This window comes from Passer montanus, unplaced genomic scaffold, assembly GCF_014805655.1.
Source record: "Passer montanus isolate IOZ18808 unplaced genomic scaffold, ASM1480565v1 scaffold143, whole genome shotgun sequence".
NCBI lineage: Eukaryota > Metazoa > Chordata > Aves > Passeriformes > Passeridae > Passer > Passer montanus.
Genome location: NW_024361275.1, coordinates 842,378 through 870,359, shown reverse-complemented (window position 1 = coordinate 870,359; position 27,982 = coordinate 842,378). Strand labels below are relative to the sequence as shown.

Genomic DNA, 27,982 nt, shown 5'->3' with positions numbered 1-27,982 from the left:
CTTTGACTCCTTCTTTTTCAGCCCTGATCCTGGCTGACAGCAGGGAGGGGTGGAGAGGGAGAGTGCAGGGTTGGCATATTTTTTTCCTTTTCTTCCATTTTGTGACTACTTCAATCCAATCCCAACTTTCTGGGCAGCAGGGTCACTCCCCAGCTCTGCTGCATCCTGTTGAAAAGCCTTGGAGAAATCTGCTTTTGACTTCTAGTTTTCCCTCCTGGGTTTTTTTCTGTCTCTTTTTTTTTCCCTAGGATCTGCTATCACAGATTCCCCCAGAGTCCCAAATGCTGGTTATTCTTCATGGATAAAATTACTAACAATAATAATTTATTGTGCACTTTCATCTGAAACAAAACATCATTATTTCCCTCCAATTAATAGTGTCTTTTAGCAGCATCAGTGAAAAACTCGACAAAATCTGGCTCCCTCCCAGCCCCCTTCCTCTGCCTGTGTGACATTGTCTCCACAACTGCAAAGAGAGGTGGTAGCTTTGATTTGATCAACACTTATCTAGTTAAAACAAAAGAGAACTGCTTTTGTAGGCTTGCCCAAATATTAGGGTTTTGAGTTTTTCTTTAACAGGAAGATCAGGAAGAAAGCTCTGTTGTTTTGTTACTACTGTTGTTTTCTTCAGACCAGGAGGAGTCCTGGGATGGCAGGGAAAGCGGGAACCTGCCAGTGGGAGTATTTCTCCCAAGTCTCTGTGCAGAGTTTTCTCGCATGTGTTGTTTCCTGAGTCACGGGGATTTGAGCTGGGAACGCTCAGATATCTGGAAGCTGGAGCAGCCCTTCCTGCCGACCGGAATGCTGATGTCCAGGGAGCAGCACCCCTGCCACAGTCACTAGGCTGGAGATAAGGGCAGAGGATGTGCCTAATGGGATTCAGGGCTCTGCAGGGCTCCCCAAAATCCCCTGCAGGCACTGCTCCCTGCCCCTTTCTGGCAGCTAGCCCCTGGCAGGGAGCAGGCTGTTTCTTCATGGGCATTTATCTTTTCCAGGCTGGGAAAACAGAGGTATTTTTCTGCACACTGGCAGCCAAGTGGGGGATGTGGCTGGGAAAGGCTATTTCCCCCAAGGCCTCCTGCTCCATGGCATCCCCCAGCCAGTGCCACCAGGGTGCCAGTCAGCCTTTCCCCAAATCCTACCCACGAGGTGTTAGCCGTTGCCTGGGCAGTTGGCAGGAGGCAGGGGTGGATGCCCTGCAAGGGTGCCTTCCCTCGGCCTCCTGCCCACCCTGCCCTTCCTTGCCCTGAGGCCGCTTGGCTGTCCTTGCTCACCCTCCCCATTGGCTCCTGCTTGCTTGGCCTCACTGCTGCTTTAATTTTAGCAATTCCTTGGAAAGAGTCATTTTCCATAACTCAGCTCTCAGCGGAGCCCTCTGCCTGCCAGCTCTGCCTTCTCACACGTGTTGCTGGCGTGCCCCAGCAGCACACGCCTGCACCTGCCCGGCCAGGCCTGCCTGTCCCAGCCCCTTGCACACCTCAGCCTCACACCCGGCTCCCGTCCCCGCTTGGCACATTTCAGCCTGGCACTCCCAGTTCTGTTGTGTTGTGGCTGGAGTGGGCAACCTGGCCCAGCTGTATGGCCACCCCTGGGGCTTTGCCCTCATCCGGAGTGACTGAGCAGAGCACAGGGAGACATCTGTCCTTTTTGCCCTGCAGACCCCACCCACACGTGTGACAGCTCTCTGTTCTTATCTGTGGTGAGAAATGTGGTGTTCCCACATGCTGCAGGGGACCCCACAGCCTGGGGTTGTGATGGATGGGCAGGGTGGGCTTGTTCAGCACCACCAGCAGGTTTTATTGAAGTGGGGAAGGTGGGTGCAGGTGTGGCTGCAGTGGCTGTGCGAGAGGGAGCACAGCCCACACGAGTGGTGGGTGTTTGGCTGTGCAGTGTGTGTGAGAGGGGTGAGAGGCTTTCACGACAGCGTGCATCTTCCTGTGGGCACCCCAACCTTACCACACCGGGCACTCCAGGAGGGCGTTGGTGTGAGGGAGCACGGCGCTCACGAGTGGGGCTTGTGCAGGGATGTGCACGGAGATGGAAGCGCGGCTCCTTCTCCTGGGTCTGCATCCGTGGTGGAGGGAAGGGACGGTGCCTGTGGAGCGTGCATTGTGCACGACTGTGTCCGTGTGTGTGTCCGTGTGTCCGTGTGTCCGTGTGTGTGTAGGGCACACGTGAGGTGACCACGACCCTGCTGCTCCCACTCTGGGGAGGGTGGGGGGATTTGCAGGGACTGTGTGTGTGTGTGGGTGGGTGTGTGCGTGTCCCCGCGGTGCTCCCACGAGTGTGCAACCGCACGGGGGTCGGCGGGGCGCGCGTGTGCGCGGTGCCTCCCTCCGGCTCAGCATCCGTGGGGAGGGAGCAGCCGGCGGCGGCGTGTCCGCAGGGGCGTGGACCGGCGTGTGCGGGTGTGCGCGCGTGTGTTTGTGTTTGTGAGCCTGTGTGTGTGCGTGTGCGTGTGCGTGTGTGTGTGCGGGCGGGTGCGCGCGGCGCGGCGGGGCCGGGAGCGCGTCCCCGGCGCTGTGCCGGGGGGTGCGGGCTGAGCTCATCGCTGGCTCCCCGGCGCTCCTTACCAGTGGCTTCTGCGGTCACATGGGTTATGTGCTGGAGTTTAAAAGAGCTTATAGCCCCCGAGCCGGTGCAGAAGCAGCCGGTGGTTGCATGGGGTAGCGCCGGGAGCGGCGGCAAGCACGGCGCCGTGAGTACCGGGCGGCCGGGGCCGGAGGGCGGCACGGGATGTACCCCACCCGCGGGACGGGGGAGGCGGCGTGCGGGCACGGGGGTCAGCGGAGGCGAGCCGCGGGGCCCGCCGCCGAGGGAGGCGGAAAGGAAGGCGGGGGGGAACGCTTTCTTCGCCCGCATTCGCTCCCGGTCCTGTGCTCCCTCCCGCCCCGCAGCCGCGCACCTTTCCAGCGCCCGCGTGTGTCCGCGCCCCGACGTGGGCCGCGCGTCCACCCCCCCGTGAGGATCCAATTTGGGCAGCTTGCTTTCCTGCCCCGCCGTGCGCGTGTTCCCGGCGGGAGAGATGGGGGGCAAGGGGAACGGCGCGTCCCCGCACCCTCCGGGACGGCGGGACCCCCGTCCCTGCCCGGCCGGGAGGGCATCGCGGCCGGCACCAGGTTGAGGGCTGGGAGGGATGAGTTCTCCCTGCGGCAGTGCACGGGGCTGGAGCGGCTGGGACTGCGGGGCGGCTCTTTGTAAACCGGAGCCCGTGGATTTCCTGGGCGGGAGAGCAGGCTTCTTCTCCGTCTCTCCAAAGGCGCAACCTGCCTTCTTCTCTGCTGTGGCAGTGCAGATTTTATTTTTTCTTTTTAATTTTTTTTTCTGAAGTGTGATTTTACAAGAAAAGTGTCTGCATGGTGCTTCTGGGGAGCTGCTCTCCCTGGGCTAGGCAGACAGTTCATCCCGAGCGTGAGTACAACGGCTGCTTTCCAGAATTGCATAATACACACCGATCCCTGTGCTGCTCAGAACTCCCTGACATTTCCACATCTCGGTGACTTCCCCCACTGCAATCCTGAAAACGAGTTGTGACTCCAGTCAGCTCGTGAGCCAATTTGTGGTGTCTTCACTGAGGACAGAACCAGGTCTGCATGTTCCAGCTTCCCTGGCTCCTCTGGCAGTTGTTTCTTTAACCACTAAACTTTTTTTGGTATAACGATCGGCACTTCTTTACTCTCTTACGTTCCCCACCCCAAGCTTACGGACACATGGGCAGGGTCTGTTCAGAGCACAGGTTACAGGAAGGGGATTGCCTGGAAAGCTGTTCAGTTTCTTTTCCCCATCTCTTTGTGTTTTAACTTGTGGGATGGGTGAGGAGGTCCTTTCCTCGGGTTGCTTTTTGCTCGGGAGCTTGCTGACGTCTCCTCAGATTTAGTGAATTTCACTGACTGTGCCCACTCTCAGCACACCACGTTGTGTACTTGTGTGAGGGACAGGACCTGCACATGCTGCTGCCAGTCCCACTGTCTGTGTGTTCAGGCAGCGAGGCACTGACACTGGCTGCTCTCTGCAAAATGTGCAAATATGTGGAAGCAGCCGTTCTTGCTCCCAGGTCCCTGCCTTGCCCCTCCGTGAGGAGTTAGAGCTTTGCTGTGATGTCTGGAGATGTGCAAGGGATGCTCGTGCCTGGCCAGGCAGCACGCTGAGACCAGTCCTGGGACCAGCACTCTCTGGGGCTCACTGCACCAGGAGGACTTTCCCAAGACAGGCTGAGCTTTAGAAATGAGAGCCTCTTGCCTGGCAGTCTTCCTTGTGACAGCTCCTCAGGATAAGTTTATCAGAGCCTCTTGTCAGAGCAAGCCAAGCCATGATCTAATGACTGTACATTATCTTTGGTCTGATTTACCCCAAGAGGACCCCATTGTGCCAGGACTCCGCATCCCCTTTCCCCTGAAAGGTGTTCAGCAGCTTCTGGACTTGGGAGAAGCCCTGATACCTCTCAGAGCCACAAAGCTTGTGATGCACACACACACTCAAATAACTGTGCAGCCAAGGCTTAGCTTTTGGAGACGTGACTGACTCTCTGAAGCCGCCAGCAGGAGTTTTGTGGGTGCAAGCCTCAGCTCCTGGCCACTCTCATTTAATTCCCTGCGAGCTGGAGACATGCGTCCTGCTCCAGCTCAGTCTGGGGCTGGGTGTGCGCCTGGGGAGCCTGTCTCTCAGCTCTGTCGTTTATTATTGCTGCCGCTGCCATTATGCCTGACAAATGAGAGTTGCTGAGTAATGTGCTGTTTGTGTGTAAATATCTGAGTGCTCGCAGCTGAGCTCACTCCTGCCACTTTGCAGGAAGCCATCTCAGCACCTTTCCCCTGTGAAGACCCGGGAGTGCAGAAGCGTCCTTCTGCGGGGACCTTCCCACCGCCACGGCCAGCTCTAGCCTCCGCTCTCCGCTGCTCCCCTGCAAGCGTGAAGCCTCCATCCTCTCCGGCTATCGTGGCAGCCCTTCTGCTTTCCTGAGTGTGAGTCAGGGGTGGGAAAGGGCTGTGTGTGTGTGTATTTCTGTGTGTGTTTCTGTGTGTGTGTATGTCTCTATGTGTGTATGTGTGTATGTGTGTGTGCGTGCACAGTCTCACTTACTGCCGGGGGTCCTTGCCCGAGGCAGAGTGAGTTTTGGGGACTTGGAGTGCTTTGATAGAGACAGCCGTGCATAACTAGGCAAGGAGTTTTCGGGTTGGTTTGGGTTTTTTCCCCTGCCTACTCAGCGCTGAGTTCCCCCTCATTTCATCCCAGTACTGATGAAGATGCTAAATTGCTCTTTCCCATATTGTTTTCATCCCATTTGCAGATTAGCATCCAACTGCTTCTTGCAGTCAGTACTTGCTCAGCCCAGCTAGGCTGATCGCAGCTTTTATAATCTCCCCTTGTAAATCAATCCCTTCTGCCTCCTGATAATTTTTGTCGCTCATTTTTCTGAAATCCCTCCAATTTGTCCATTTTGTGTCGGTGACGTATGCCTGGCCCTAAACATGATGTATACCAGGCATGGCAGTGTGAGGGAAGGACACCTCCTCCCCTCCCACCCCGCTGGGGCTTGTGATGCTTTGTCAGCACTGAACTGAGTTACTTCCCCATTATTCTAAGCTATAGTCCCTGCTCGGTGTTGCAGAAGAAAGCAGCATACTCAGGTCAGTGCCCTGGGGAGAATTCCTCCAAATTTTGGTGATGGGTTGCTGAGGTTTGGTTGCATGCTGGTAGCAGATGCTGGAAGGGGCCGGTGGTCTAGCTGCATTCCTGGGGTGCCTCTTCCCACAAGAACTAATAGCTGAAGAGGAGGGATGAGGAAAATAAGAGAGGGTAAGCTGGGCAGATGGGGAAACTGAGGCACGTGCGTGCACATTTCCTGTGCACCTTTCCAGCACGCAGCTCTCCTTTAGGTGCTGTGTGTGTGGGGTGTGGTTGCACTCGTTAGTGTTGCAGCTGGCATGGGCATTTTCCGAGGAGATGCTGGATCTTTGGTCAGAGCAGGCTGGCACATGGGGATGCTGGGTTCTCTGTTGATTTTGTTCCTTGCTTCTCGTGCTCGTAGCCAGAGCCTGATGCCACAGGTGCTCTCATGGGGAAGGAGACAGGGTAACAAAGTGCCTTGCATTCGTGCACTTTGAAGTTTTATCATGCCAAACCCTGAGCTCCTCGGACTGAGCATTCCCATTCCCTGGAAGGGCCATGCCCTTCCAGGATCCATCTATTTTTAGGAGGAGTTGTATTCTGGACAGTGTCCACTGCAGATGCTCTCTGCCTCCTCCTCTTGGCCCTCCTCCAGGGACACCGTTTGGGGCTGTCTGCTGCAGGGGCCGATCTTGCCGGGGCTGCTCCGGAGCGGAGCAGAGCAGAGCGGAGGTGGCACCGTGCTGGGCGTGGGGATGCCTGGAGGGCTGTGGCTGCCCCGGGGTGCTGGGGAGGGACAAGGAGCTCACGCTGTCCCTTGCACGAACTGCTGGCAGTGGCGTTCCGCCGTGCTCTGGGTGCCAGCGGGACACGGTGGCTTCTTCAGGGCGGGATAAGCAAGGGGAATAAGGCCGGGCCAGGTGGTACCCGCTGCTTGGCCGTGCCCGGTGTCGGCCCGTTCGCCAGGATGACACTAGGGGGCACGAGATCTGCTGGAATTCCTTTGTTGGGGATGGGAAAGGAGGATGCGAGGCTGCTCTTGACCCTCCGAGCCCCGTACATCACTCCCCCGCGCGTTTTGTGGGATGACGGGTGTTGAGCCCCACGAGCTGTCCCGGTAACTCGTCCCGCTGCCGGGGAGGACGCAGCTCTCCGGAGGCTGCTCCGCTGGGTCTGTCCCTCACTGGCCGTGGAAGCAGCAGGAGCAGGGATGGATGCGGTCAGCCGGAAACATCCCCGAAACAAGGAGGTGGATGCAGCCGGAGTGCCAGGGAATCTCCGGGGAATCTGGGAAATCCAGGAAAACACCTTAGCATGGTTTTAATGCCTCTCCAGAGGCGTTGTCCAGAGCAGGGATTAAGTTAGATTCAGGGCTGGCTTTCAAGATGCAGCGTGTTATGGTTTCATTTTCTGCTGGTTGTTAAATTCATGCATGATGTCTCCTCAGGGTCATGTTTTCCCAAAGCAGCAGAAACTTTAGAGAGTCTGATTTAATGAATGGTTCTGATCGATCTGAAACATGGAGAGTGTGTGTGTGTGTGTGTGTGTATTATATATGTGTCCATTCACATATCTGGGTGGGGTGCAAAGGATTTGTTTTTGAAGGATATGTTTATGCATTTCTGCATACATCCAGCTGTAATATTGTCCTGAGTCCTTAAAGTCTATTATTCCAGCTGTGAATGCATGTATATATATATTAAAGCACTGTATACTGGAGTCTCTCTGTCTTGTTATAACAAACCTCACAGAAAGCAAATAAAGAGACATTGTTCTCATAGCAGGCTTTTAAGGGCTCAATATTTATCTTCTATGAATTTTGATAGTTTTTGTTCAGCATGTTTGCAGTTATGATGGTGGTGGGGGGTTTGCCTATCTACTTCAAATTTCGTGCTGTTGGGAAACCGAAAACATTTGGATCACTTCAGCTCATTCATTAGGTGATGAAAGCAGAAGTCAAGCTTCTGGATTGAAACGCTGGCACTTGGTATCATTCTGGCATATTAATTTCTCGAAGGTTAGGGTTTTTTCTAACGCCTCCCGTTGCCAGACACAAGGCTCCTTTGCTGGAGCCGTGCTTCTCTCGCGAGCCCCCGGGCAGTATTTTCAGTAGGACACCGATGCATCGCAAACACTCCTGTACTCCGAGGGAAAGCTTTGCTGGCTGTTGTTGGAGGTCGCGCTGGGATGGGTAGAAAGGAGAGATCAGAGGAGGACGGGGCTGGCGCTGCCTCAGAACGCGTGCTTTGTGCCTGTGACGGAGGTTTTGAGCCGGGTCGTGCAGGTGCGTGCCTGCGCGGATGTGAGGGCAATTCCCCAGCTGGGTTCTGAGGCAGGACCGAGGAGCAGGGGCTTATTTATTTTGAAATGCCTTGTGCGTTGCAAGGAGGTCCGGGGAGAAGTGCCGAGTCAACTTTCAAGTCAATTAGGGATGCGTCTGGAGGTGTGAAGTGGTTTGAAGAGGACAGGGTGATTTGTCTGAAAGTGTTACCTAATTAGAGGGTGTAGTCAGGGCTCTAATTAGCCATGACACCCTAAAGATGTTATCAAAGCCCCCTTGAGGCACGGCTGATCCAGCGCCGGGGCTGTGAGCTGTCTGGTCAGCGTGGCCGTGCTCAGAGGCAGCCCCAGATGCTTGAAGAGGCTCTTTTCCTTTCAGGTGACTTGTGATACCCTCCGGGGCTGCTGCCAACACAGAGTGATGTTCATAAAGTCACAGAATGAAAGGAAAGCCTGCAGCAGTCGGAAGAATTAATACAGGTGCCCACTATGTGGGAAATCTCCTCTCTTTTCCCTGAGGGGGATCACTTTCTGCTGCTCTCTGCCTGGGGGAGGCTGGAGGAGGAGGGCTGTGAGGATTTGCATTAAGTGATGCTGTACTAACAGCTGGTGGAGGAATCGTGACCCCGTTCTTAGCATTGCCTGACGGAGGGGACATGGGATCAACTGATATCTGGCTTGCCCAGACCTGGCTGTATTTAAATACTATGCAACACACCCTGTGAGGGGGAACTGGTGCGGGAAGCAGTACAAGAAGTGCTGGGTAAGAGGGAAAGGCTCCTGGGAAGGCTTTTCCCTGGTGTTGGAAGGAGCTTGCAGCCTGGACCACACCTGGGTGGTGGGTGGTGGTTTCCCTTTTGAGAGTGGGGCGGGGGGTTGCTCCCTCTGGGGCTGCTCTCGCTGCCTGGTGTTCATCTGTCAAAACCATTGTTCAGCCAGCCCTGTCAGGAGAGCAGAGTGGGAGTTGCCCATTCCCAGCAGTGGTGCCAGGAGCCAGCAGGAGCCACCTGAAGCCAGGGAGGTGGCTGGTGGATGAGTGTGGAGAGCAGGGCCCATTGCCATGCTCAGCAGCAGTGAGCTCTCCTGTCTCCTCCGGGCTGAGGTCCCCGTGGCTGTCAGAGCTCTCCGAATTGCCAGGAGAGAGCAGTGGGTAGCTCAGACCTCCTTGGCAGGAGGGAGCTGCTGTTATTCCTGTTTCAATGGGAAATGAACTGCATCCTGGGGCAAGGATGCTCCCTGTGTGTGTGGTCAGTGCTGTGAGGAGCCTGGCTCTGCAAAGGGAGTGTCTTCGCTTGTGTAGGTGGTACTGCAGCCCCCCAAATGCACACACACAACCAGGCACACTCCCGTGCTAACAGTCACCGAGGGATGCGCCTGCTTTTAATTATGTGGGTGTTAAGCCAGTGAATTCATTTTGTTCACAAAGTTGCAGCCTGGTATTTTCCTACTGCTCCTGGTCTCTGGTGGCATTCCCAGACTCTGGAGCACATGTGCAAATAACTTGGGGACTGGGTGTAGTAACTTGGGGACCCAGGCACCTCTCCCTGTGCTATTGCCCTGGTGTCCCATTGCTGCCGGGGCCAAGCTGGTTTTTAGGGTGCTGTGTTACAGGTGATGCGTGGGGAGCTGCTCCCTGTGCTGATCAGCACAGAAGGAGGGATCTGCACTGCTGCCCTCCTGCCTGGGGAGGCAGCCTGGGTTGGGTACTTTGGTGCCAGGCACGAGATTTGGTTGTGAATTCAAAGATTATCGTGTGTAATAAAACAACCTTATCTCTGCTTTTGCTCTAGGTACACTCTGCACCACAGTCGTTTTGTCTAAGGCCTAAAAATGCTGGTGATAATGAGGACACATCCTTTCTTGTGGTTAGAGTGTGGTTCTCAGATGCAAAGGGGAGGCAGCCTGTGCTAGGCTTCACCTCAATGTGTGATTTACCCTCCTCTGTGCCACTGAACTGAGGGCTTGAAAAATAAATATGTTAAAAGGAAGGAAAGACAACAAAAGGCTGCTGTGCTCTGAAATTCCATCAAAAAAAAAGCTCTGTCCAGTCCTCTGGGCTTCTCGCTTAACAAGAGCTCTAGAAATAACAGTGTTACAGTAAAGTGCACCCACAGATAACTGTGGGATTGGGGACGGCACTGCTTTGTTCTTGAGGAACCAGGTTGAAGTTCATTTTGGGCATTTTTACTCCCCCGGGGTGGTTACTGTCCCTCCATGAATCCAAGGCCATTCAAAGCTGCCTGGGACCGCTTTGAAATCCTTGTCTAGCCTGAGCTCTCCCCGCAGCACGCCAGACACACATATGGGTGGGAGGCTGCTGGATTTGGGAGCCCAGCTGGCGGGGGTGGGAGCAGCCACCCCGAGCTGCCGCTGCTGTTTCTCCCGGCTGGGTTCAGAGCGTTTCCTCCTGCCCCATTCCCGGGCCATGTGCGGGGCGGCCGGCTGCCCACACGTGTTGCACAGACACGGCTCCACGCTGCCTCTTCGTGCCTGCCCACCTATTTGTAGCTGGGGGAGCTGAAGCTGCTCCTTCTTGTGATTCGTTAAAAAAAAAAAAGTCTCTCTCTGGATGGAGTTGTCTGTGCTTTTATTGACCTGGTTACGGGAACGACAGAGGCTTTTCCGTCTCCTGGACGCGTGATTTCTGCAAGGGCTCTGGAGCAGGGGCCGGCTCTTGCTGCTGGTGTGTTTCCAGTTCTCCTAACGTGATTAGTTTGACAGGCCCATTGGGTATGCTGGCGAGTCTAGTTTCTATTTTGTGCGTGAAAGTAAGTGCTATGACAGGGCTCAGGGCACCAGCTAATGCTGACATCTCTGCAGGAGGGACAGATGTCAGTATTTTTGGACAGTGTTTTTGGCCGTGCCTCAGATGTGCTGTGCCACCTGGCAGAAACCCCTTGCCCTTCTGATGGGGCATTTCTGTAATGTCCCAACTTCCTGACCATTTTGGAGACTCCTCCCTTGTATCTGCAGTTGGAGCTGTTTTGCCAGAAGGTGCAGTTTGAGCTCAGTGAAACCTGAGTGCTGAGGTCATTCCAGGCATGCAACTGACCACTCTCAGTGAAGGTGTCCATCCTCCACAAGTCCAACAAGCTACCATCAGTCATTCCCACTGGCACATTTGGGCTCCAGTTTTGTGTGTGTTGCCGTCTTCCAGCAATGCTGAGGCACACCATGTTTTGGGGGCTTGTTTAGATGGGGGAGGAGAACTGGAATGGGGATCATCCATCATCCCTACTCTGCAAACTGCTTTTTGCTGTACAGACACATCTGCTCTCCCCCAGCCCTCTTTGATCTGGATCAGCAGTTCCAGCTTCACTGTACCTTGTTCAACTGCAAAGTGAGGATGAAGAGGAATTTCCCCAACAGCCCTGGTGGGTCCTTGACTTCAGGGGCACGCAGCATTTGTGCTTCCTGGTTTTGGTAAATCTGTACCTCTGGTCAGGTCAGAAGTGGTGGTGTTTTTTCCCAAGCAGGGCTGCCTGATGCACAGGGGAGAGCCATTTCTGCACAAATGGACCTAGTATCTCCCCAGTTCCTTCCAGAGGAAGGAAGGAGATGATGGCATGATTTACAAAAGAGCCAGTGGCAGAGAATTTGTGTTGACTTTGACTTTGCCTCTCCCAAGGAACTGATCTGGCCTGTCTTAGGGTGTTGGACCCAAACTAGAGGTTTAATTCACTGCACGTCTGTGATTAGGCTTGGAAGGTTCCCCAAGGCTGTTTGCTGTGGTACATTACCAGGGTCAGCCTTTAACCTTGCCACCACTAGGGGTTGGAGGCAAGCATCATTGCCTTCAAAGAGGGGAAGCTGAAACCTGGAGTGGCTTTGGGATTTCCTTGAGGTCCCAGAGCAGAGCTAGTGGCAGAAAACCAGATTTCTTGAGTTGCTAACAGCTCCTGCCAGCTGTGGGACACATTAGTAAACACTTGAGTAGATCAAAGTAGGGCATCCGGCTCTTTGTGCAGCACTGTGCTTATCTGTCTATCTGTCTGTCTGTCTGTAGTGCTTCTGGCAGTCAAACCTAAGATGACATTTAAAGGCTTTACTTTTTTTTCTCTCTTGCCGGTTTCAAATCAGATTTGCTGAGCTGTCAACCTTAAGATTCTTTCCTCCTAAATGCTGGCCCAGCAACAGCTCGCTCTGCTCCATCCCTGCCTTGGAGGAGTCCAGCTGGGTTCCTCCTGCCTCCCATCACTGGCATTCACGTGTGGGGGCTGGAGCAACAGTTTTGCTGGTGGACAGGAGAAAAAAAACAGATTTTAGCTTCCTTCTTCTCCCTGTTGATCAGGCCATTCTCGGCTCAGTTAGCAGCAGCTGTTCAGAAACAGCAGCAGAAACAGGCTTGCACTGAAAAAGATGTGTTGGGGTGGAGAGGGCAGTGGTAGAGGCTTGCAGGCAAACCCTTCCTCCTCCCTAAGCCTGCATCTGACCTAGCTCTCAGAGGCAGGCACGTGTGCCATGGGCTCTCAGCAGGGTCCCAGCAGGCTGGGTGTCTGCCGTGAGACAGCTGGATGAGTGGCACTAATCAGCCCACTGGGTTTCAGCAGGGAAGGCGAGGCTGTCCTTGTGTGTGCGGTGAGGAAATTGCTCCTGTGTCCCTGGAGGCTGTCACTCCAACACCTTGCTGTGCTCTGCTGGTGGGGAGCGGCACCAGAGGATGCCTCTTGCTGCTGTCTGCCCTGGGGACAAGCACAGACGTGTCTCCAGCTGGAAGTCAGCTTGGGGAGCGGAGAAACCTCCCCAGAACATGAATTTGCAAGCTCTGGTGTGTCGCAGTCCCTCCCAGGCAGTCACAACCTCCTGCCACGGTGTGAGCAGGAAGGCTCAGTGCCTGTTTCCTGGAATGAGAAGAGGATGGTGCTTACCCTGTTCTGGAATAGGGAGCCAGGGGTGGCTGCAGGTGCTGGAGCTGGAGCCAGCCATCCTTTGGTCCCAGCACCAGCAGCTCCAGCTTTAGTCCTGGGAGCATTTTTGAGGGCTCTGTGTAATGTGGTTTCAACTCCATCCCTTCCTCTTGTGCAAGGCTCCTCCCTGAGCAGGCACAGTGACAAAGTCAGTCCTGAGACAGCTGTAGCTCTCTGGATTTTGCCAGCCTCTCACCTTCCACATTACATTCACCAGACCCTGCGCAGTGCCTGTCTCAGCTGTCCCTGAGCAGCATCTTTCAGCAAGGATGGCAGTTCAGGAGGGTCCCCCATAACTCAGTGGGCTGCTACCAGTTTAACCCAGCCAGTGGCACTCTGGCAACCCCAGCTGTGCCTGTGAGGGATACCAAGCAGCTGCTAGACAGCAGAGACACAAAATGACCTGCCCCTTGGCTTTTTGGGGCAGAGTCAGGCTGTGTGGATGGAGCAAGGCTCTGTGACACAACCACTTACAGCGTTGGCTTCAGTGACCAGAAAAGCCAGAGGTTGCTCTTGTCACCAGGCTGGGAGATGGAGGAATTTATTTATTGTTCTAACTCCTTTCCAGAAGTAGCTCAAATGCCTCAGCAACAGGCAGCTCTCTAAAACTGAAACGAAAAGCTTTCCTTTTGCTGTGTCCTGGAAGGTTAACCCTTCTAGCCTTCCCATGTCCAGATGGCGTGACCAGGCTCCATGGGACTGAGGATCATCTCTCTGGAGACACCTTTGGGCATGCCCGTGCCCACAGAGCAGTAGTGCTGAACCCTTCCATCTGCACATTTGGGATCTGCCCTGGGCAGAGCCTCTGTCTCAGTACTGCTCAGTTTGAAAGCCCTGCCTGATCGCAGTCCCCCCAACAATTGTTGCTCTGGACATTAATTTTTCCCAGATTTTTGCTTCCCTTTGAATATCTCTGCTATGGATCATTTTCCTTGCATGTGTTAGCTGGTATTTTCCCAAAGCTGAAGCTTGTGCTATTTCCTGCCTGTCTTTCTATGCTTTCTCTTGCTCCCTCTTCTGTCATACCTAAAACCACCCTGGGCTTTTTTTTCAGCTCACTTCAGAAGAAACTGCCCCTCTTCTTCTGAAAGGTCATTAGATGGGAAGAAAGGGCCATTTAAAATAAGAGGAATCCTGTCCACCCACATGGTGCTTAGCACCTACCCAGCTGGTGTCTCAGGACTCCTGGGGTGGGAGGATTAGCCAGATGTTTCCTGGATGGGGAGAGCCTTGCAGGGCAGGAGCAGGCTGCAAGGTGAAGCTCCTGGCTGCAGCAGTAATGGGAGGGGATCTGGGAACTCCTGTAGCAGGAGGTCTGAAGAACCACCTAGGATGGGTGCTGAGGATGAGGCAGCAGGGTCAGGCTGGGTGGGTAAGAGGGGTCCTCTTCTCTTCTCTTCTCTTCTCTTCTCTTCTCTTCTCTTCTCTTCTCTTCTCTTCTCTCTTCTCTTCTCTTCTCTCTTCTCTTTTCTCTTCTCTCTCTTCTCTGTTTTAGCTGTGGTTCTATGTAGGGAAGCAGGGTGTGTAAAAATTAGTCAGTTTGTCCTTTAGCAGTGTTTTTCCACCGTTCTCTGTAGATTCCCAAGTGGAAACTTATTTTAGGCTTGAAGTCACCCCATTGCATTTTATTTGTCTAGCTGTGGGTGCTGTTTAAACTGAGTCTGTGTGGGGAGTGTGTGATAACTTCTTTTTTAATGTCTCCTTCTTTAGTTCTGTGCTCACTAATTGATATTTGTAGTCTTTTATCTCTTCCAGCTGCTGCACTTGTCTCTCTGAAGGAGAGTGATGCTGCAGAGAGTGGGACAGGTTTGCTGCAGATCCTCAGGCGCTGAGCTGGGGACAGAGCATCCCCATTGTTGGCTCCTCTTGCTTTGCCCTAGTCCTCATGCCGTGTTGTGCCATTTTTAGAAGCTGTGGGCAGTCCTGTTTGCAGGGGTAGACTGACACAAGGTTCCAAGAGGATGGAGTGGAAAGGTTACTTTACCTATCTGGAACAATGAGCCCCTTTGTGCACCTTTTTTTTTTTTCTCAGACCTTACCTTCCTTGTACCCTGCCTCAAAGAAGCAGGAAAATACTGCTTTTCCCAAAGCCAGGTACCAGGGGACCACCGCCTCATGCTATAAGCTCAGGAGTCAGACAGCAGCTTAAAGACTAAATATATCTGCCTCTGCAGCTCTTGGCTTTTACAAAAATAAATCTTAAGGAGGTAACTTTTTGCTGTGCAGTTCTCAGGGCTGGCTCTGCTGTGGTTTCCACTGAGATAGCATTTGGCTAACACAGCCAACCAGGAGTGGAACAGGCCTGGAGCTGTATAGAAAGTGATTAAGATAAGGCAGGGTTATGATTTGCCTGTCTGATCCTGAAGCTTTGTGCATTATTTAGTGTGTGTAGCAGGAGGTCAGTAGCCTCCTGATAATTTTCATTAGATTAGTCAGGCAGGATAATCACCTGCTCAGGAAAAAACCAACTCGACACTGTCTGTTCAATAGTTGGGGTTTAACTGAAAATAAATAGTCTTGTAATTATAAGGACATTGTCAAGGTCAAGAGGCTCAAAGATTCGCTTTCTTTTTTCCTCTGGTATGTTTACAGAGATCCTGCAATTCTTTGTGAGATTTTTTTTTTCCTCCCTTAAATTCAAACCGAGATCTTCAGGGCTCTTAAAAGAAATTCAACACTTCCACAGCAGTGGACGTGAGCAGTGTTGCAATAGCCAAGTGGTACTTGTGCCCTGCTGCAGCTGAGTGACCCCATGCTAATGAGCAGGGCACTTGCAAGCGAGCTGGGAGTGTGTGCAGCCAGCCCAAGCAGACCTAGACTGAGCAGAGATGCTCTCCCCTCCTCCTCTGGGCTGACTGCGGGATGGATCCAGCCCAGAAGACTGGGTCCTGCTAAGCAGGCAGACGATGTCCCCTCCCTGGGAGCAGCCAGCCCAGCATGAGTGCCACCCTGTTGAAATGAGGGTGTGCTTTATCTCCCGTGGGTGACTTTGCTGCTGTAATTAGCTGAGGCTTTCAGAAAGCCCAGGAAAGAAGAGGTGGGAGTGAAGCTGATGCCATAATCAGTACCAATGGGTTCTGCAAAGGGTGCTGTGCTAAAGAAACTGATAGGTTATTAAAGCTGGGGTTGGTGCTTGTGCAGTGCCAAAATGCCCGCCCTTTTTCACCCTAGAAGGGGTTGTGCTTGCTATTTGTCTTCCTCATACAACAATAAAGCTCAGAGGGACCTTTGTAATCTTCTTGATCTGTCCAGCTGTAGGACTGGTGCTTGCTGGATGAGACCTAGGAATGGCCTGCAAGTGCTCAAGGTAGATTCAAAGGTGATGATACTAGCCCAAGGTGATGGAGAGTTTGCTGTGTCCATGCTGGTGCTGTGGCTCCTTGGCAGTGTGCTGCTAAAGCAGGTAACCTTGTGTGGGAAGTGTGGGAAGCTCTCAGTCTCTCTGTCCTGAGCTCAGCTGTGAGCCAAGAGAGCTGCAGGGAGCCTTCAAACATGGTAACCTATATGGCAGAAGAGGCAGGGTTTGCATGCTTGTGCTGGCTGTGCATGCCTCTACCATGGAGAAACAGAGCTGATGTTGTGGCCACACGAGCTAGTCAGTGCCCTGAGTCCTTGCAGCTTTTGTTTTGTTTTGTTCCCAGTCTAATTGCTCATAAGTGGAGATTCTTGTCATCAGAGCTGGCGGGGCTTGTGCTCGGCCCATCTTCACTAAAAATCTGCTGCTCTGGCTCCCTGTCACGGGCTTTGACAGATGCCTGGGGAAAAGCGAGGGCATGGCTCGGCCTGATATGCCAAGTGACTGATGGTGTGGTCTGATGACTGATGCCACACGTCCGCAGCAGGCGCGCGGGTGCTCCCTTGCTCTTCTTCCGCGGGAGATGGGAAGAGAGGGGGCTGCCTTGACAGCTTGCTTTGAAAGCAAAATTACTCCAGGGCTGGATTTCTTCTCCCCCATTCCCATCATCTTTCCCCCCCCCATTTCTTTTTTGCTTGACAGAAAAAGCATAACTCGTCTTTAATTGGTGCTTTGTGCCTGTCTCCTGACAGAACTCAGCAGAGAGGGGGCTGGCTGGATCAAAACAGCTTGAAGTTGTGAGACTGTTATACGTCTGGCCTCCCCGTTTAAAACAAAAAAAAAAACCACCCCGAAACTTCTATTTCCAGCCCCCCTCCCTGTTTTAAGCCAGTTCCTTGTGAGCCATGAAAACAAGCAGTGGATGCTGCTGCTCAGACATCCCATGGAGGAGCCCGGCTGACGTGGGGAGCACGGCACACCACGCACCTGACCCTGCTCTGAGCCCGGGGTTTGGAGCATCTAATTGGCACGTGTGTGGAAGGTTTCAGACCGCTTCATCATCTTACAAATAAGACCTGCCAGTGCCTGGAACACAGAACAAACGTTGCATGGTGGATCAGGCGGGGAAGTGGTCTGCGCTCCTCGGCGTGGTGGCAGCAGGGGGAACAGACCTGGCCATGAGCTTGCTCAGCAGTGCTTCCTATGTGAGCAAGGAAAAAGCAGGGTTACAGCAGTGCCTCATGTCACTTCAGCTGCCCTGTTGTGGTTTCTCTCTGTTGAACATCTGCAATTGTAAGAGGCCAGGTAGCATCTCCTGGAGTGTGGGGTGGGGTGGTGGAAGGAAGCCCATGCCCTTGTGATGTCTTCAAGCTCCAACTCTGGCAGAAAACAGCATTATGAGACACCCCCTGGAGCCTTCGCAGGCTGGGCTCACCCTGATCTTTGCAGAGCAAAATCACAGAATCATAGAACAGTTTGGGTTAGAAGGGATGTTAAAGGTCGTCTCATTCCACCCCCATTCCATGGGCAGGGTTTCCTTGCACTATCCCAGGTTGCTCAGAGCCCCATCCAGCCCGCCTTGACCATTTCCAGGGATGGGGCAGCCACAGCTTCCCTGAGCAACCTGTGCCAATAGCTCAACATCAAATTATTTGCTGCAAGATGTGGCTCCTGCCTGCTCGAACACTCCTCTCTCCAAGGGGCTTCAGCTCCTCTCCTGGATTTCTGGAAGGGGCTTGGGTGTCTCCTAATGCTGCTTGTTCCAGCCCTGCCTGTTGGGGTGGCTTCCAGGGATATAAGGCATACACTAGGTGTGTCATTGGGGTCCTTTCCAGTTGGGTCTGCACCCATGCAAGAAAATAAATTGCTTGGAATTGTTTGTTTGTTTGTTTCTACTCTGGGGTTTGCAGGTGTTTCTGCCCTTCCCCAGCCAGAGGCAGGGATAAGACATCAGCTTGCAAGCTGTTCCTGGCTGGGAGCCCTGCTGGGCTGTTCCCCTAAACTCTGCTTTTAGTGCAGACCAGCCCTGGTGCAGGTGGGGCAGAAGTCATTGCAAGTGGCTTCACAGCAGTTGCTTGGTCCTTTCTGAGGCATGAAAGCAACCCTGAAGCTGGGGTGGTACTTCTGTAGGCGTTCCTGGGGCTCCTTGCAGGATGATGGGAGAAGAGCACAAAGTGATTGGTAACTAAATATTGGGCAATTCCACAGGCACCTTCAGGAGCCGTGCCACTGTTGGTAAGCAGCACTTTGGGGGAAAGGGGATGCTGGGAAGAGACTTGGAGGAGGATGCAAAGAGGGGAGTATCTGCAGCTGGAGGCTGGAGAGGTCTGAGCAGGGTCTGTTTGCCCGAGGAAGGCAGCTGCGAAGAAGGGCATGTGCAAAAGTGGGAGCCTGGAGGAGCTGGGTGCAGTCAGAGGGGTGGAGTGGTGTTACACTGAGCCAGGGAAGAACCATGGTGAGCAGATGATGGTCAGGGTGAGCAAATAGTTGCTGTGGAGACTGAGCTGGTAAATTGGCTTGTCCTGGGCTGAACTGGAAGTGACAGCTATGTCTCCATAAGAAGTCAGACTTACACTGCTGCAGCCACTCCACACAGCCACCAAAGGGCTCTGAGTGGGATCTTCTCAATATTTGGTGGTGTTTGAGCACAGAGGAGGAGGGAAAGAGCTGGAGCTGAGTTCTGGCTGGACTGATGCAAGTGCAGAGCTGCGTCACTGCCCGTGGTGAACTGTGGTACTGCAAAGACCTTACCCACTCTTGGGACAGGCAAGGAAGGGAAGCACCACCTGTGAGCCACCAAAGCCCTGATGGGCTGCATGTGTTGGGGATGTTTAGATTGTGGGCAGGGTTGGAAGCCCAAAGGAATAGGTATTTGAAGGAAGCAGACCCTTTGAGCTTGGTTCTTATTATAGTCTCTGTGGAGCTTTGGACCCTCTTAAGGGAGGGAAGAAAATAAATATATCAGTCCCATCACAGTAAAATCCTTATTTGCCAAATAATGGTGTCCAAGGCTGTCTTCACTCTGCATTGTAGGATTTTTCTTCACTTTTTTGGGGACTGTTCCAGGCATTATCCCTCATGGGTGGTCTCTCTTTCCCATCCACAATGCTTCCTGCAGCCACCCAGAGCAGTTCCCAGCTTGTCCTCTGCTCTGGGTTGAGCATTGATGCTCTGGATTGTTCTTGTTTCTGAATTTGTAAAGTCTATTCAGCAGATCAGTGTTTCAGACCCTCCCCAGAGCTGGCTGTGTGGGAGAAGCTGGCAGCCACATTTGGGGGCCACTTCTGTCCCACTTTAATTCCAGGTCTGCAGCCTTGGGGTTCCCACCCCACCATTCCTACAGAACTGCTTGCCCTCCCCAGGATGGAGAGCAGCAGAGCAAGGTGCTGTAACCTCGTGGTTTAGGCAGTAATGCAGTCTTCTTGCTTTTCCTTTTACTTCAGCTTTAGTTACTGTTTTCTTGACAGTGGAAAATAACCAGTGTATAGTTATTGAGTTCCTGAGAGGTCTTAACTTTATTTCTCGGCTGGAAACACCGTACTCCATATGGCAGAAACTGAGGGCTGCAGCACTCCCAGCACTGCCCTGGCACCTCTGGGGAGCAGCCCACTGCTTCTACAGCACAGATGCTTTGTTGGTATCTCCCTGTTCCTGCTGCTAGGTGTGTGAGGGACAGTGGCTCCTCTGGGTGCAGGAAAGTGGGGCAGAGCAGTGTTCTCCAGCAGAGGAGTTGTGTTAGGAGCTTTTGGCGCTGTCCTTTGCTGTGGGGACCATTTTTCTGGCCCTTCATCCTGCTGAGAGCTCCATCTCCTGCAAGGTTCCGATGTGTGTGTGCCCCTCCCAGGTGGAGAAGGCGCAGAGGCTAGAGGAGGGATGGCCTCTTCCAGGATCCCTCCTCGCAATCGGTGGGATTCGAAGCTGGGGAGGGAGTCCCTCGTGCAGAGTTAGTGGGGAACCCTAATTGCCCCTCTTCCCAAGGCTCCCTCGCGTGTTAACGACCTGTAATGGGACGGGTTGTGCTAGCCCATTAAGCCCCAATGGGGTCCTTGTCGACTTAAAAGTGTGAGGAATTTCACTCAACCGTGTTAAAACACTTCCACCCCCTTTTAATGCCTTCACGCATTGATTTAACCCCATGGCACCTGGGGTTATTGGCTGGGAAAAGCCATCTGGCTCTGCCCAGCCTCCTGCCCTGCCTTCACGCAGCCACTTTGGCCATCATTCCCATTTCTGGGGGATCTTATTAGCGGGACGGCTGCTCCGGCTCCTGCCTTCGCAGGGCTCCTGGTGGCTGGCTCGGCAGAGTCGGTGTGGGAATCGATTTCCCTCCCACCGCACCGAGCGTGGTCTTGCTTTGCTGCTTTTAATGAGGCTGCTTTTGCCCTGGCTTGTGTCAGCTGCAGCCCACCTGTGCTGCCAATTACTCCAGCGAATCTGGTGTGACCTGCCGGGCTGGATGTCCGAGGTTTAAGTGTTTCTGAGCTGCAAGGTGTGAAAAATCTCACCAGTGTTGAAAACAGCGGAGTGGGGGAGCGGCTTTCTGGGTTATGAAAGACCCGAGGACATGCTGGTATCAGGTGCTGTTGATCTCCGGGGAATTTAGAGAATCAAGGGCTCGGTAATTGCAGGCATGTTGCCAGCATGTTGAGAAAGAAATTCTTAATCACAGGCTGTGTGCCCTAATTCTTTATTATTTTTTTTTCCCCCTAGTAATTGAATTAGTTGAATGTGCATTGTAACACCTCGCTGCCTGGCTGCGCTGGAAGGGCACACACACAGGCCTGAGGTGTGCAGACAGACTGACAGGGCCGTTCTGCCGCACGAACACGATGCATCTGTCACACATTTCCCTTTTCTGGAGAAGCTGGCCTGCCAGCCAGCGTGTGCCTTGCTCACGCTGACCCAGGCACCGTCCAAGATGAGCTCTCTGCAGTGCCCATGTAGCCATGACTCCCTTCTGGCTGGTGCCTGATGCTCAGATTCTTCCTGTCTCCTTGTAAAAACTGTTGTTATTGCCATGGTTTGAGTCATTGCAGGGCAGGAGTGAAGGAGAATAATGGCTGGGCTGGTGTTTGCCTAGATTTGGTTTTTATCTTGCACTGGGTAAAAAAAAAAAAGCAGTAGTGGGGTGTGGGAATTGGGGTGGCTGGGTTAGTGCTGGGGAGTGTGTCTGTCTTGGGGCTCAGTGTCCCTTCTGTTCTGTATGCACCAACAAGCAACTGCTGTATGTAAATACCCTGATGCCTGAGACACATTCAGAGTTTCAGCTGGCTTGTGATCCTCTGAGAGGGCCTAGCAGCTGAAAGCTGGGAGAGGACACAGCATTTTGGGTGCTGGCTGGGCTCTGCTTGGAGGTGCTGTGGTCCCACCTTGGTGCAGAACAGGAAGCAGAGTCCCTGGGGAGAGCAGTCCCCGGCAGCCCAGCTGCAGGTCAGAGGTGTCACAGCACTAGCAACTCATGTTAGCTCTAGCTCTGTCGAGGTTTCTGGTGTGGGGGAGAGTTTCCCTATGGCAAGCAGTTCTCAAAAGGCTGCACCAGGGTACTTGGTGAATTTTAGGGCTGCTGGCTCTTGCCCCTTGTGGGACCAGCTATCTCCATGTATCATTCAGAAGTCCTGTGCTCCCTAATAAATACCTCTGTAGTTAGGTACAGGGAAGGGAGATACAAATATTCAAGATGGGGCAATTAAAGGGAGAGCAGGGAATGAATGAAGAGGGGTATGCAATCTCCCTCCTCAGAGCAGGGGGGGCAGGGGGGATTGATGCAATTAAAAGAAATGGGAAGATACTGTTGGTGAAGTGAAGCCTGTTTCAAAGGCTTAAACCTTCTCTGGACACCTGTGGCACAGCCTGGCCTGGGACTTCTCTTTCTTGGCAAGGATATGTCTTGTACATGGAAAGCTGGTCTGAGTGACCTTCTGCGTCTGGCTGTCAGAGGAAATGTGCTGAGTCGAAACAAGTGTTCCCAGAGCTGAGTGCTCAGGCTCGGGGTCTGTTTATCTCCATGCTGAGATGCTGGGGTTGGCAGCCAGGCTGTGGTCCTTCTCGAGTGCCTGGGCTCGCTCCCAACCCAGGCCCATCAAACCACTAGTGATATGAGCTTCCTTCTGACTCTGAAGGTCAAATGGCTTGCAGCAGGGTGACAAAGGAGCCCTTGATTTCAAAGAGATTGTTCTTGTGCCTTGCCCTAGGAAAAGTCTCATGGGCCGGGATGCATGCTGGCTGAAAGGAATGCTTAAAATGTTCTTTCTTTGCTCCTGTCAAAAGCCCTTGCAAATGTGAATCAAAATATCTGCCTCAGTGCTTTCCTGCTGCATGCTTTAGGCTGGCTTATTCCTTGAGAGTGGCTTGGTCAGTGCAGCCAAATGTCCCAGAGTTCTGTCCCTGGCAGTGGACAGTACTGGACATGCAAGGAATGGTGTAACAGCAGAGTGAGGATGTGCTATAACTCCAGCCTTTGACAGTCTCAAAAGTAAGGAGATTTTTTTTTTTCTTTCCCCTCTGCTGTGAGTTTGTCTAAGTGCATTGATTCTAAGAAAGCAAGTCCTGATCACCCACAGCATCAGCACCCCACCCACCCACTCTTGGGAAGAGCTAAGGACCTGGCTGAGGTGGCTTTTTCTCCCTCTTTCTGTGGGAGCTCTCAGGGTTCAGTGGGAAACTTTGTCCCTCACCCTCCACCACTGCAAAGCCTCTGTACCTGCAGCTGCAGGGTGCCCACCAGGAAGGCTCTGTGCTGCCTGGGTGATGCTGTGCACCCCAGCTTCATGCTGCATCCCTCCTCACCCAGACATGCCTTGTCAAGCATCTCCAGGTAAGGTTTTGTGCTGTCTGACAGCAATCTGGTTGAGCATCTTCAGCGCTGATGTGTGACAGCTCTAAGATCAAGAACATCCCAGCTGCACCTCACAGAGGTTTTCCCTGTCCTCCCTTTCTGTTCTTGGTCCTTTGTTCTACCTGTGCAATAAAGCAACTGAGGGTGCTCATACTGGGCAAATAAAATGTCAACACCTCGGCCTGAAAAATAGCTCACAGATTTGTCTACACAACCTTAAATAATCTAATAAGGAGAACCCATGAACTGCAGCACCAGTTCTGGTGAGCCTTTGGCAGTCCCCTTGTGATCAGGAAGAAAAGGGTCTTGAGTGACTTTGTCATGGCAGAAGGTTGTGCCAGGGATGGAATAAGGTTGTGATAGCTAAATTGATCATCCAGCCTTAGTCCATTGGAGATGAGGTGCTAATTACTGTCGTCATGTGTAAATTGAAGGCAATGTTCAGGTGCTGGGAGGCAGTGACTCCATTTATGCACGGCAAAGGGCTTGCCAGTTGGAGCAGCCTGGCTGCATGGCATTTGTAGCCTGATCGAAGGCTTCCTGCTCTGCTCCCGCTGCAAGTGTGGCTTTCTACCATCTGCTCGCCCTTGAGCTGCAGAACACAGCTCTTGGCCGGGGCAGTGATGCGCAGGGATGCTTGCAGAGCAGAGATGAACTGCGTTTTATCCAGAGGGGAAACACCCTGGATAAAACGCCCTGGAGGGCAGGAAAGATGCTGATTGCTCCCAGCTCTGCCGTTGTGCTCCCCTGGCAGTGAAGCTGGGGCGGGTGGGAGTGTTTTGGTGTTGCTGCCCAGCTGAGTGTAGTCATTTGCTCCTTGCACAAATCATGGCAGTCTGGTTTGGTGCTTTCAGGTTAGGATAACCCCAACCAGGACCTAGCCTGCAGATGTGGTGTGTTGTCTCCTTGGTAGGGCAATGTGCCTACATTCTTTTGGGTAGCCAAAACCTGGGTGGCTGTAGCTCCTTCCTTACAGAAAAAACAAAGGACCTGCTGGCTCCTGCTCCCCACGGTGGGGCAGGGTCTGAGCAGCCAGTGGAGAGCATGTTCCCTGCATGGCATTAAGCCTTGCACATTGCTGTTACATCTGGCTGTGAAGCCTTTGGGGGATCTCCGTGCTGCCTGTGCTGTGTAAGTGTAATACAAAATCCAATCTACTTAAGATGCAGGTCTGCATCCACTCTCGCCACGCCGCAGCTCTGGGTCACAGATGGTCACTTAAAAATCACAGATCCCATCTGCCTTGAACTGAAGGAGGCTGTTTGACCCAGAGCCTCGCACCGAGGTGCTGCACAGGCAGGTGAGGGAGGCAGAAGATTTTTTTTTACCCTCTTGTTCCTTGTACCATCTCTTTGAAACGATCCAAGCTATTTAGGGAGTAGATGGTCAGAAGGCTGGCAGGGATGGGAGAATGAGGATGAACTGTCACTTGGTGATGGTCCAGAGTACCCGAGGAGCTTATGCAGGGCTGCCCAGACGTTCCTGCTGGCGGAAGATGAAGTGTCTGTGCTGTCAACAGCTGATGGAGAGCCCCACTCTGACGCCTCCCTGCATCTGCTGGCCCAAGTGACCTTCCCTGGGAGAAAGGGACCTGCCAAAGGGTACTTTCGCTTTTCCTTTTGCTGTTTCCCACATTTGGATTGGGAATTTGGATTTTAATTTGATTGCACAGATGCCACGTTTGTCCAGCATCTTCCAGCTCCAGGGGGACAGGCGTGGGTGAGCCCAGCCAGTGCTACCTGCACCTGCCTGACCCTGGTGCTTCCCTGAGAGCTGAGAGGCGTAGGACAGAAATGGCACAAGCTGCAAAGGAGCTGGTTGGTGTGCTTTGATCCTCCCCTCTTAAGCAGATCATGCAGCTGATCAGCAATCCTGGCAGGCTCCTTGTGACCGGGAGGGAGAGTGTCATGGCAATGCAGGGAGCAGAGTGCAGGAGGTTTGAAAGGGCACTGGGAGGTCAGGGCTCAGATCCAGTCACCCCCGGCTCTCCCAGGTGATGTGCAGGAGGATATTGCTGTTGTGTGGGCAGATTGCTGTGATCCCTTTAACAGGGCATGGTCAGAGGCACTTCAGAATTAGTTATCTGGCCCTAGATAGAGTGCTCAGTGCCCAGTCATGTCTGGCCTGGTAAAAGGTTACCTTGTGGCACAGCACAAAGTGGGTTAGTTTGAAATACTGAGGAAGGAAGTAAGCAAATCTCCCTTCCTAGCTTTTTTTTTTTTTCTTTTTCCAAATCCTCTTCTAATCAGAGGGATTAGGCTGATTGTTGGCATGGCAGTACTCTGACTGTCCAGATGATAACTTCCATTCTTTTGTCTTAAGCGATAGAAAGTGCGAGCAGGAAATTCATTGAAAAACAAAATTGTCTGATACCCTGCCAAAGCTGGTGGTTTCTTATCTGCCCTTTGGTTGTTCAAGACCTTAGGCCAGCAGAAGCTCAGGTGGAACAAGCTCCTGTTTTAGTGCTTGAGTGTACAAGGGCACCTTGTCCTGCTGTTAAGGCTAGGCTCTGTGCACATCTTCTGCATTCTCTGCATTGAGGAAATAGTGGGAGTTTTAAGGCGCCTTGTTTTTAAGGCTTTTATGGTCTTGCTGTGGCCATGAAGACCTGAGCCTTCAGGACTGCATTCCCTGACTTTTAAGGGCCACATTGTATGTTATGACAAAAATCCATGGGCTGTTTTATGATATATTCCAAGATTTTTCTGCTCACAAACCTCCTCTTCCTCTCCCACAGCTGCTTGTGTGTGCAAATAAGTGCTGCTGTGTGGCTGTGAGGTTTTGCCTTTGCAGCAGTTTTTGGGCTGATCAGTGATGCCTTCAGTGTCTTGGGTTGAGGAGTGCTGGTCCTAGGGAGCAACATGCTGCTGCATGGGGCTGGGATGGAGCACCAGGAATTTGTCTCCTCCCAGCATGGGCTGCATTTCTCTCTTCTTGTTTCAGTCAGAAATGCCTGACTGAGCTCATCTTGCTCAGGAGAAGTTTGTGCCTGCCTTGCCAGCTCTGAGCCCTTCTAATACGCTTCCCCAGGAATTTATTCCTGTGCTTTCTCCAGAGCTGTCACCAGCTCAGAGCACAAACGTCTTCAAGATTGAATGCTCTCGTGTTATCATTTGGAAATACACGAGCAAAAAAGATTTTGTAGGGAATGATAATGATCTTGATGTGTTTGCAGTCAATGAGACATCAAACTGCCTCTTCTAGGGCTCCTCTTGTGTGAGTGAAGCTGAAGCCTTTCTTTTGGGGAAGGATCTCTTGGCTGCTCACACGTTCTAGCAGTACCTGCAGCCACCAGCCTCCTGTGATGGTTATTTGTCCTCGGAGGTGAATCTCTCCTTGATTCAGGCATATTCTTACTGGGGATATTTCCCTAGGAAGGGAAGCTGTGGGGAGAAGGGGAAGGGTTTTCTCCTCCCTGCACCCCAAGCTGGGTCTCAGTGTTGAAGCATCCTGGTGCCTCTAACACCTTGCAAGCAATGGAGTGGCAGCTCCGTGTTTGCTCTCCCACTGCTCCTGGAAGCCTGGCTGTGCCAGAATCCAGCCTCAGACTGGCAGCTGCCTGGCCCTCTGAGTCGTGCCACTGGCCAGCAGGCTCCACAGCTGGTGGCCCACCGGGGCTCAGGGCAGGAGCTGCTCTTGGCACCTCCTCTGATGCACTTGGCTGCCAGCTCCGTGGTGTCTGCCATCCCTGCTTGGAGGGGACGGGCGTGCTGAGGGTTTGATCTTGCCAGCTGCTGGCAGTAGCACATTTTAATTTCTGTAATGGACCTGGTTCCTGCGGAGATGGTCCGGAGAGAGATAAATCACACGACTTGGAAAAGAGAGGTTGGGGCACCAGGTGAAGGAAGAGCCCATCTAGTTCCCATCCAGTTTCTTCCTCTGTTTCTTGTCTTTGCCAAGGCAGATATGCTTCCTGCAGTCTTGGATCCTCTCCAATACCTTATAGTTTACCAGGCTGGAGATGGTATAAATCACATAATTCACAAAGGGAAGGTGCTGAACCAGAGAGTTTCCTGGCCCTGATGGGAGCAGAGAAGGAAGAAAAGGAGCAAAAAGGGCTGGAGAAAGGAGGGGGGTGAGGTTTGAGTGAGTGAGAAATGGTTTTTGGGTAGGGGTGAATATGAAGCAAGCAGGACCCTGATTCTCCACACAGAGAGGCTGTTTAAAGGAAGGTGGTGTGTTGCTGCAGCCTGTCACTGCTGCTTCCCATCACTCTTTCCCCATCTGTCCCTACATTTGTCACAGCAGCTGCAGGAGATGACTCGGAGGTGGGTGATGTTTCCAGATCTGTGTCTCCCACCATCCCTGAGAGGAAAACAGCACTGCTGGAGGTAGTTCCATCTGTGTTACTCTCTGTCCAGGTTGGCCAGGCCTCTTCTGCTTCCTTGACTGAGGCTAATGCTATTTAAAAAAACAAAAAACAAACAAACAAACCAAAACAAACCAAAACAAAAAAAAAACCACAAAAAAAAAAACAAACCCACAACCAAAAAAAAAATCAAGAAAAAAAGCCAGTCTGATTTTAGCATGTGGACTGTGTGCAGCATCCCTTCTGGATCTTCATGGCTCTTCTGGAGAGAGGGACCTTGAATGTGCTGCCATAGCAAATTTTTTTCCTCCTAAGTCTTCTTACTTATTTACTTTTTTGCTGCTTTTCTTATAATGCCTTGCTGCTGAGCATAGGGCCTTTCTGCAGTGAGCTGGTGAAATGTGGTCCCTGAACACCTTTTTGAAAATTCTCCAGGTGGGGAGGAGCCGTGAGGTGCTGGGGTGAGACAGTGAAGTGGCCTGCATCCCATGTGTCTGTCCAGTCACCTCCTGGGAGGCTCCAACCAGCCATGGCAGCAGAGTAGAAGCAGAAAATGCTTAGTAGCAGCTAACTGCATGTGTAATGGCAAAACGCAAAAACAAAAACCAAAACAACAACAACAACAAAAAAAACCAAAACCCAAAACACCAAAAGAAGACACCACCCCCACCCCCTCCACAAATTTAATAAAATGACTGAAAAGGAAGAAAAACTTCCTTTTTCCAAGGACTCATTTTGTCAGACTGACC

The 27,982-nt window shown here is 52.7% G+C and overlaps 1 protein-coding gene across 4 annotated transcripts in view; it reads left to right on the top strand.

Moving 5' to 3' along the window:
• The first annotated feature begins 2,453 nt into the window (after positions 1-2,453).
• The window catches only part of CNTFR (ciliary neurotrophic factor receptor), a 200,008-nt gene continuing 174,479 nt past the window's right edge, over positions 2,454-27,982 (top strand). The window contains exons 1-2 of one of the 4 annotated variants that reach the window (XM_039700755.1): positions 2,454-2,698; positions 4,789-4,961. The gene's annotated coding sequence lies outside the window, so the exon portion shown is untranslated. Of the gene's footprint in view, positions 2,699-4,788; positions 4,962-27,982 lie in introns of those variants that run through there. The other 3 variants (XM_039700754.1, XM_039700753.1, XM_039700756.1) reach the window with 3 other exon arrangements.